Consider the following 9,811-nt stretch of genomic DNA (forward strand, 5'->3'; position numbering starts at 1 on the left):
TCTTTTCACTAAGTCCTCAGTGATTCATCTGTTACATGTTCCAGCTTGCGAAAGGCTGGCCTGTCCACAGCAACTGGGCTGGAGAACTGTGCCTTCCCACTTACACCATTGGGTGAAATGCCCCAGTTCCTAGCCAACACTGGTCTTTCCACTTGTCTTGGTCACCAGCCACCTCCATCTTCCACGTAGCTAAATCCAAGGGACAGCCCTGAAACCTATCAGCAGCAATTGACACACTAGCTTCCTTCTTGAGAACACTTTTTTTCCCACGTGACTTGTAATAGGTCACACTTTCTCTGGTTTTCCCTCTTACTGGCCACTCTGTGTCAGTGTTATTTGCTGCTTCCTCATTATTTTCCTGATCTCTTAACTTTGGAGTGTCCAGAATTTAGCCCTTGGTCACCTTCGATGTCTACATTCATTCCTTTGTTGATTTGTCTAGTTCCATGGCTCTCTGTACCATCTATATGCTGATGACTTCAGTTCCTTATCTTCAGGCCTGCATCTCTCCTCTGAATTCCAGGCCCGTAAATCTAACAGCCTACTTGAAAACTCTGCTTGGATATCTAATAAGCATCTCAACCTTAACATGTTTAAAATCAAGCTTCTGATCTTCTCTTCAGTACCGCTTGTCCACTTCAGGGCAATCCATACCTGTATAACTTGAGCTGAAAACCTGGAAGGCATGATGGATGCCTCTCTTCCCCATCGAACTTCCAATCAGTCGGCAAATCCTGCTGGTTCTATTCCAAATATATACCCAGAAATCCAACTCAAAAATGGGCAAAAGATTTGAATAGACACTTCACCAAAGAAGATGAAAGAAGATACTGGGATGGCCAGTAAGCCCGTGAAAAGATACCCAACATCATTAGTCATTAGGGAAATGCAAATCAAAACCGGCACGAGATGCCACCTCACCCGCACTAGGATTGCTACAATCAACAACTGGGAAGACAACAGATGTTGGAGAGGAGGTGGAGAAATTGGAGCCCCTGTACAGTGCTAGTGGGAATGTAGAATGGTGCAGCCACTTTGGAAAATAGTTTGGCAGTTTCTTAAGAAGTTAAACCAAGATGTACTGTACGACCCAGCAACTCCGCACCTTGGTACATATCCAAGAGAAGTGAAAACACGTCCAAAGACTTGCATGTGACTGTTCATAGCAGTATTATTCAAAATAGTCAAAAAAGTGGGAACAATCCAGATGTGCAGCAGCTGGTGAATGGATGAAAATATGGTCTATTCATTCAAAAGAAATACTTTTCAGTAATATGGAGGAATGCAGGACTGATACATGCTATAGCAAGGCTGCACTTTGGAAACATTTGCTAAGTGAAGGAAGCTGGTCCATTTATATGAAACTTCCAGAATAGGCCAACCCACAGAGACGGAAAGTAGATGAGTAGTTGCCAGGGGCTGGGCGTGGGGATGGGCAGTAACCGCTCATGGGCACAAGGGATCCAGCTGGGGTGATGGAGATGTTCTATAGTTGGATTGCGGTGATGAGTGCCCAACTCTAAAACTCTGTACAAACGCTCCACAAATCATTGAACCGAGCACTTAAAATGAGTGCTTTTTATTGTATGTATATTATTCTTCAGTAAAGCTGTTAAAAATATCCAGAATCTGATCACATTATGTTCTCTGTCCCCGTCCTGCATCTTGGCCAGCATCATCCCCCACCTGGATGGCCACATTACCTTGCTAAGTGGTTGTCTGACTTCCCCTCTTGCCCCCTAGATATTTCCAGCACAACAGCCAGAGTGATCCTGGGAAATATTCAAATCAAATCATGTCAACCTTCTACTCAAAACTCTCTGTTGGTTCCTATCTCCAAGAGAAAGGCAAAGTTCTTACAGTGGTCTTTAAAGCCTTACCTATCTGGCCCTCTGCTACCTTTCCCAGCTCCTTGACTAATTCCCTCTTTGCTACATCCTGTACTCAGTCACACTGGCCTCCTTACTTGTCCTTGACTGTGCTAGACACATGCCTGCCACAGGACCTTTGCATGGGCTGTTGCTTCTGCCCAGAATGCTCTTACCCCAGATTCCCAAGGACTTAACTTAAACCTCTCTCAAACCCTAGTTCAAATGTCCTCTTGGACAGTGAAGTTTCCCTGGCTGTTTACTACATCCCCTGGCACCCTTTCTGATTTTTTTTTCCATAGAGCTCATTTGCCATTTAAATACAACGTCTTTAGAAAACAAACTTGTGGTTACCAGTGGGGTAAGGAGGGGGTGGAGGGATAAATTGGGAGTTTGGGATTTGCACATATGCACTACTATAAGTAAAATAGATAAACAGCAAGGTCCTACTGTATAGCACAGGGAACTATATTCAATACCTTCTAATAGCCTATAATGAAAAAGAATATGTGCATGTGTGTGTCTAACCGAATCACTGTGCTGTACACCAGAAATTAACACATTGTAAACCGACTATACTTCAATAAAAAGTTTTTAACTAAATAAATACAATGTCTTGCTTATTTATATTGTTTGTTTATTGTCTGTCCCCCACCGACAACTAAATTGTAAACTCCATGGGGTCAAGTACTTTTGCCTTTTGGGCTCACAGCTTATCCCAAGCCCCTAGGACAGTTCCTGGCACATAGAAAGCCTTCAACAAATATTTGTTGAAGTAACGCACTTAGGAAAACCAAAAGAGCAGGATATGACTTATCAATACATACATACATTTATATGAAGGATTAAAAACAAGTTTAGAGGGAGTGATTGTAGTTTACAGCAGGCAAAACAATTTGAGAGTGGAAAGAATGGAGAACTGGAAAAGAGAGAGCATTTTTTTCCCATAATATTTTTGAGCTTTTCTTCCTCATGCAGTGTCTTTAAGTCGGCATCACACACACCATCAAGTCTTAGGCCACATGCTCAGACTAATGTGCAGACAACTATCCGGTTGTCTTATAATCTTTGCCTTTCTTTTGCGTTTTCCGTTTTAGTGGTTGACAGCATTGTCACCAGAAATAAATAAGGCAAAGGAGATCAAAAATAAAATTCCATTTGTTCATTGTTTTACTTGCCAGAAGACCCTACAAGTGTTTAATGAGTAGAATTAAGAGTTGTTCGGTGATTTTCTTGTTGTTTCAGTTTAATTATTGATGCATCACAGACTGTATTTGGCTATATGTCAGTAATTATCAAAGTGGCTCTTTGAAAATAATCACCCCGAAATCATATATATCCATGCTCTTTGCAACTTATGAGGTTTTTAAGCTCATGTGCATTTATTTTTTGCTACAATTCAGTGGGTTTTGGTGTATTCACAAAGCTGTACGACCGTCACCATTATCTAATTTCAGAACATTTTCATCACCCCAAAAAGAAACCCCTTGTGCGTTAGCAGTCAGTCCCCCACTTCCACTTCCTCCATCCCTGGCAGCCACTGATCTCCTTTCTGTCTCTGTGGGCTTGCCTATCCTGGACTTTTCATATAAATGGAATCAGGCGACACGTGGTCGTTTGTTTCTGGCTTCTTTCACATGAGTGTTTTTTTTTTTTTTAAACTCCAGAAGTAAGCCATATTTTACTAACCAAGGGAACTTTACTGACCTTTATTTAAAGTGCAGCTTTCACTGAGCATACATGAATAATTTAACATTTACATCTGTTACAGTTACACTTCTTCAAAGTTTTGAGTCAATAATTATTTTGGGTTAACCACATGCCAAACTTCGACATTTTGAAAGCAAAAAAACCCCCCACTCCTATCTATAAGATAGAGGGCATAAGATTTTTTTTTCTTGTTTTAATGCAGGTACTAGGGATTGAACTCAGGGCCTCATGCATGCTAAGCACGCACTCTACCACTGAGCTATACCCTCCCCCAGTTTCTTAATTGAGTTGGCAAAAATGAGTTCAGTCAGATGTCATCACTATAACCACTGTCCTTGGTAAGGACTAAAGTGAGGAATTCTTAGCAGCATATTAGATCAATCTTTCCTCCCTGCATGTCTTCTTCCAAACACACATGCACTGTGGTATAAAATTATTCTGCATGTGAATTGTATGGCTTATTTTAAAGTAGTCCCTTCCTCACACAATTTTATTATATTTCTAGGCTGGGGGATTTCACACTTACCTCATCTGATGACTTTTCTCTATTCTATCTCTCATCTATTTTATCACTGCCTTATATTATTTGTGGACATGTTTTCTTGTCCCTTTAATTGTCCATCAAGTTCCCTGTGCAAATCTTGGTTATATTTATGTCCCTCAAAGCGCCGAGGCTAACTCTGGGCATGGTAGATGCTTAATGAGATTTTGTAAAATAGATTTTTACTTAAAAGTTCAAGAGGAATTTCAATATGAGTTCATATGTGTTTCTATTCTGCATATTCCACTCCACACTTTGGAAGCCCTGCATCCAACCTTAATGAGCTAGATCAAATGTTACTATTGTTACTGGTTCAAACCCAACCTCCAGAAAAATAATTTATTCAAAGTAAGTTTGTTTCAGTGACGTTATGCACTTTGAAACTTAGCAAATTAATAAAATACAGCCCTGAGTCATAAGGGCTGTGTTAGATTATTGTTCAAATATTTGATGACCCTCCCAGTAGGACAGTTCTGGAACACCACACTACTCAGATCAGATTTGCCATGTGACTTGCAGTGCCCCTTCCTTTAGAAGGATTGTACATCCCAATGTGTGACGTGCTTTATCCAATGACATACGGGCAGAAGTGATGAATGTCACTTCTGGGTGGAAGATTTAAGAGCCAGCAGGGATATTATTTTGATCTCTTTGTTCTCAAGCAGGGAGACCTGCAGTATATCAAGGCTGCTCCATTAGCCCAGGTTCATCGGTTTGGGTTCAGAGCGATGATGCCATGGAACGGAACCACAGCTGACCCATAATGGACATTAAGATGAGGAATGAATCTTTGTTTTTGTAAGTCACTGAGATTTTGGAAAGGGTCTTGTTTTTTAACCACATTCTGGCTCAGCTTCAGCTGGCTGTTGATACAGAAGTGTTAAGAAAAGTATAATTGTATTTACCTGCATTTATATTATGAATCACAGTAGGTTTGCACTAGATGGTTATAAGATACATTTGTAGTTGCAAATAAAGACATCAACTCCTTCTAACTTAGAAGAGGAATTTCTTGGGGAGATACTGGGTAGCTCTTAGAGGCAAGGCTGGAGTCTTGAGTTTGGACAGTGGGCAGGAACAACAAGGGATCCAGATCATGAATGGCTTAATTAAGATGCTGTCACTGCTAGGCACTAGGCACAGCCACAGGCATCATCACCACTGGCATCATCTGTGCTCACTGAATGCCAGGGGTCCCCACTACCCATGCCAAAATGAACTCTGAGCTGTTCCAGCATCTCTGTATTGCTTGCCCAAGACTCAGATCTTCAAACACAGCATCTGATTGGCCAATCTTTGGTCTCGTGTCTGTATCTTTGTTGCCAGGGTTCTGGAAGAGCAAGTAGCTAAGTACTTTGGGGCTTTTATAATGAAGAGACTCACAAAATAGTTGGCTCCGTAACTGTCAGAAGGGCCTTCAGATGGTAAGCAAAACCCCTTCTCACCCCCCGAAAAGATAAATAACCCCCCCAGACTCTTAGAAAAAAAGAAAACTTTATAACTCCTGGTCTATATTTCTTACTAAGTCATGCTTCCCTTTATGGGAGTATAACTGAAGCAGTATAGTATAAACCATCATATTCTAATTAAAAATATAAGATGCATGGACATATTCTAGCTCAGTGCTGTCTAGTAGAATGTTCTGTGATGATGGAAATATTCTATATCTGCAATATTCAGTGGATCCAGTGGGGTGGCTGCTAGCCTCCTGTGGCTATTGAGCCCTGGAAATGAAGCTAATATGGTTAAAGAACTGAATCGTAAATGCTATTTAATTTTAATTGATTTATATTTCAATTTAGGTAACCACATGTAGCTAGTAGGCCACTATATTAGCACCCAGTTCTTTTTGTGTTTGTATGTGTGTGTGTTTTATATATTATTTTTATTGAAGTATAGTCGGTCTACAATGTTGTGTCAATTTCTGGTGTACAGCACAACACTTCAGTCATATAGGAACATATATATATTCGTTTTCATATTCTTTTTCACCATAGATTACTACAAGATATTGACTATAGTTCCCTGTGCTATACAGTAGGACTTTGTTTATCTATTTTATGTATATTAGTTAGTGTCTGCAAATCTAGAACTCCCAATTTATTCCTTCCTACCCCTTTCCCCGCTGGTAACCATAAGTTTGTTTTCTATGTCTGTGAGTCTGTTTCTGTTTTGTAAATAAGTTTGTTTGTCTTTTTTTTAATATTCCACAAATAAGTGATATCATATGGTAATTTTTTTCTCTTTCTGGCTTACTTCACTTAGAATGACAATCTCCAGGTCCATCCATGTTGCTGCAAATGGAATTATTTTATTCTTTTTTATGGCTGAGTAATATTTCATTGTGTAAATATGCCGTAGCTTTTTTATCCAGTCATCTGTCAATAGACATTTAGGTTGTTCCCATGTCTTGGCTATTGTAAATAGTGCTGCTATGAACGTTGGGGAGCATGTGTCTTTTTGAATTAAGATTCACTCTGGATATATGCCCAGGAGTGGGATTGTTGAATCATATGGTAAGTGTATTTTTACTTTTTGAAGAATCTTCGTACTGTTTTCCATAATGGCTGCAGCAAACTACATTCCCAGCAACAGTGTAGGAGGGCTCCCTTTCCTCCACACCGTCTCCTGCATTTTTCGTTCGTGGACTTTTGAATGATGTATTAGCACCCAGTTCTATTCCTTTCTGTAGTTCTGTTCTACACCTAATTTTCTCTATGAAGGTCTACACATTTTTTGTATGTTAGATTTATTCCCAAATATAATTTTGGTACTGAAATTGCTGTCTTTTTTGATTTATGGTTCCTGTGTTTGTTGATTGTATAAATGGAGTTTATTTTTGTTAACCATTTTTCATCTAGCTCCTGTCAGTCCGTCTGGGATGCTATAACAGAATACCATAGACTGAGTGGCTTATAAGTAACAGCAGTTTATTTCTCACTGTTCTGGAGGCTGGAAGTCCAAGAACAAGGCACCAGCAGAACCTACTGACAGGTTCATGGATGGCCCGCTTTTCGCTGTGTCCTCAGGTAGTAGCGGGGGTGAGGAAGCTCTATGAGGTCTCTTTTATTTTATCTTTTAAAATTTAAAAAAATTTTTTAGTTGAACATATGAGATCTCTTATATAAGGGCACTAATCTCATCATGAAGCTTCCCAAAGACTCCACTTCCTGATAGCATCATATTGAGGGTTAGTTTTGAGGGGACACAAACATTCAGGCTACAGCAAGACACCTTGTTAAACTCTTTGATAATTTTTCTGTAGAGTCCTTTGGATTTTCTAAGCATATCATTTGTGTTTAATACAGTTTTGTTTTTCCCTTTGCAATCCTCATATTTGTTCTTTCTTTTACTTCTGTGTGCTAGGATCTCCAGTCCTATGTTGAAGACACATACTTACCTTTTTCCTGCTTTAAAGGGCATACTTATAGATTTTAACTATTAAGAATGATGTTTGGTATTGGTTTTCAGCATATATTCTTTATGAGGTTAAAAAGCTTCCCTTTGATCCTGGTTTGCTGAGATTATTATGAATGGGTGTTCAGTTTTATTGAATGCATTTTTTTCTTCATCTGTTGAGTTGATTGTATGTTTTCATCCCTTTAAACTGTTAAACCATCCTGAGATACCTCCAAATTGTCATGACATACTCAATTTTATTGTATTGTTGTCTGTTGATTATTAGCCACTTTTTTCTGTCTCTTTGCATGTCTAATTTGTTGTTGTTGTTGTTGCATGCTGGACATTGTGTGTAAATGAAACATAAATGCTCTACATAATACTTTCCACCACTGAGAATTCCCTCTGTCCTCCATTAGGCAGATAGGGTGAGGGACTTACCACTTTAATCAATCAGGGATTGAATTCAGGCTGAGCCTTACTCCAGCTGTGACCAGCAGCCTGTACCAGTTTGGATTATTTATGCCTATGTGGATGGCAGTGATAGGAGGAGATGGGAGGAAAGAAGTTGCTTATGTGAGCACAATAGTGGTCTCAGCTCTTACACCGAAAAGGTCAGGAAAGCTGCTGATGGGCATTGGGTACTCAGACACATGGCAGTGGGGAGGTGGGGGAGGCAGTATTACTGTCCTGAGTTCTAGGAGCGGCTCAAAGTTTTGGATGTGTCTGTGTGGATTTGGAAGGGCTTCTGTCTGAAGGAAGGAGTTACTAACATAACTGGTTCTTTGTCTTGCCCTCACCATTATAGCCTAAGACAAAGATTACATTTGGGTGCCATATAAAGTATTTCTAAAGGTTGCTTAAAATTGCTTCATTAAACATTTTCCACTTATTGCTCAAAAGCATATTGTAACATGGAATTCCAAATTTAAATAAAAACTACCCAGAATCCTGCTGCCCTAGCAATTCAGCTGATTTGATTTTCCTCATTCCTTTCCATTCTTTTTTTTTTTTTTAAAATAAACACTCACGTGCACACCCACAAAGACAACTTTTTACATAATGTAACCATGGTGTGCCTGGGATTTTCCTTCTTCTGCCTTTAGAGGTGAAGTTCAGTTTATGACTCACTTTCATAAGGAAATCAGCAAAGGGATCAAATTCCCCACTTCATTCCTGAATGTTAATGCCTGTTTCATTCTGCTTTCTGTAATTACCTGAGGTGAACTATGTTTAGAGAGTGATAAAGAAAGAACAGCACTATTCACCATGCACTTATTATTTTTAAGAGAGCACATTCGATCTAGTTACGGCTAAAGAAACAATTATAACTTCAGTTTTTCCATCGATTATGAAGATTTTGTAATAGTTGCATCTTTATTTTGCATCTTATTGAGGGCTGCTACTTGCTGGGTCCTTGGTGAACTGCCGTCCCCTCCCCTTGCTCCACCCTTCCGAAGTGCTGCCCACTGCTACTTGCTCATCCTTAGAGCTCAGCACGGTCACCTACTGACTCATGCCTTTGCAGGTCCCATCACCCTGTATTTCCACTGACTGCACCTTGTTTATTTCCTTCAAGGCCCTTCATCCAGTTTATAACTGCACATTCATTTAGTTGCTTATTGAATATCTCCTCCAATCTTCGGAGCTCTCCTAGGACAGGGACTGAGTCTATTTCATTCACCAAGATAAGGTCATAGAATATAAACACAGCTGGTGGATAGGAACGAAAATGCCAGAGGGTGCCTGGGGACACCCCTGAATTCCTCCAGTGTACCCGAGAGGCCAAATTTCTGATTATTTAGCTATGTCATTTAATGGTCACATTGCCTAGCATTGAGTTCTGTGTTTTTCCTTGTGTGTGAAAAGCATCATCAATTTAATTATAATCAGTGTTTATTACACCTGAGTCAGGACCCACTTGTAGCTTTTCATCAGAGATACCAGAGGTGATTTCTTTCAGACTCTGGCTTGAAATGGGGTACTAACTCCTAGTGCTCATAGTAATAAGTAGATGTTACTTAAGGAAAGGAATCATTAATGCCTAGCAGACTTGACCTCTTTTTCCTCCATGACTGATGCACTAGATGGTTACAGAATATAAAGGCAAAAACCCTAATTAGATGCAGGGAGTCAAACTAGGTCAATTCTTAAATGTTTTTCATCAGTAAACAAGATCATGGAGCAAGAGCGGTCGACTATCTAGATAGAGACTGTCTGTCTAACTTGCGTCAGCTTGCCGACCACACACATGCAGACAACAAAAATCCCCCAGACTCGCCCTTCAGGGAAA

At 39.9% G+C, this 9,811-nt stretch overlaps 1 protein-coding gene across 7 annotated transcripts in view; it reads left to right on the forward strand.

Moving 5' to 3' along the window:
- TCEANC (transcription elongation factor A N-terminal and central domain containing) overlaps window positions 1-9,811 on the forward strand; it is a 41,788-nt gene that overhangs the window by 16,035 nt on the left and 15,942 nt on the right. For 3 of the 7 annotated variants that reach the window (XR_004318231.1, XR_004318235.1, XR_004318233.1), the window contains exon 4: window positions 4,782-4,917. The exons of 2 other annotated variants lie outside the window; for them this stretch is intronic. The gene's annotated coding sequence lies outside the window, so the exon portion shown is untranslated. Of the gene's footprint in view, window positions 1-4,781; window positions 4,918-5,445; window positions 5,544-9,811 lie in introns of all 7 variants that reach the window. 2 more of the 7 variants (XR_004318234.1, XR_004318232.1) reach the window with 2 other exon arrangements.

The sequence above is a fragment of the Camelus ferus genome, chromosome X, assembly GCF_009834535.1.
Source record: "Camelus ferus isolate YT-003-E chromosome X, BCGSAC_Cfer_1.0, whole genome shotgun sequence".
In the NCBI taxonomy this organism is placed as follows: domain Eukaryota; kingdom Metazoa; phylum Chordata; class Mammalia; order Artiodactyla; family Camelidae; genus Camelus; species Camelus ferus.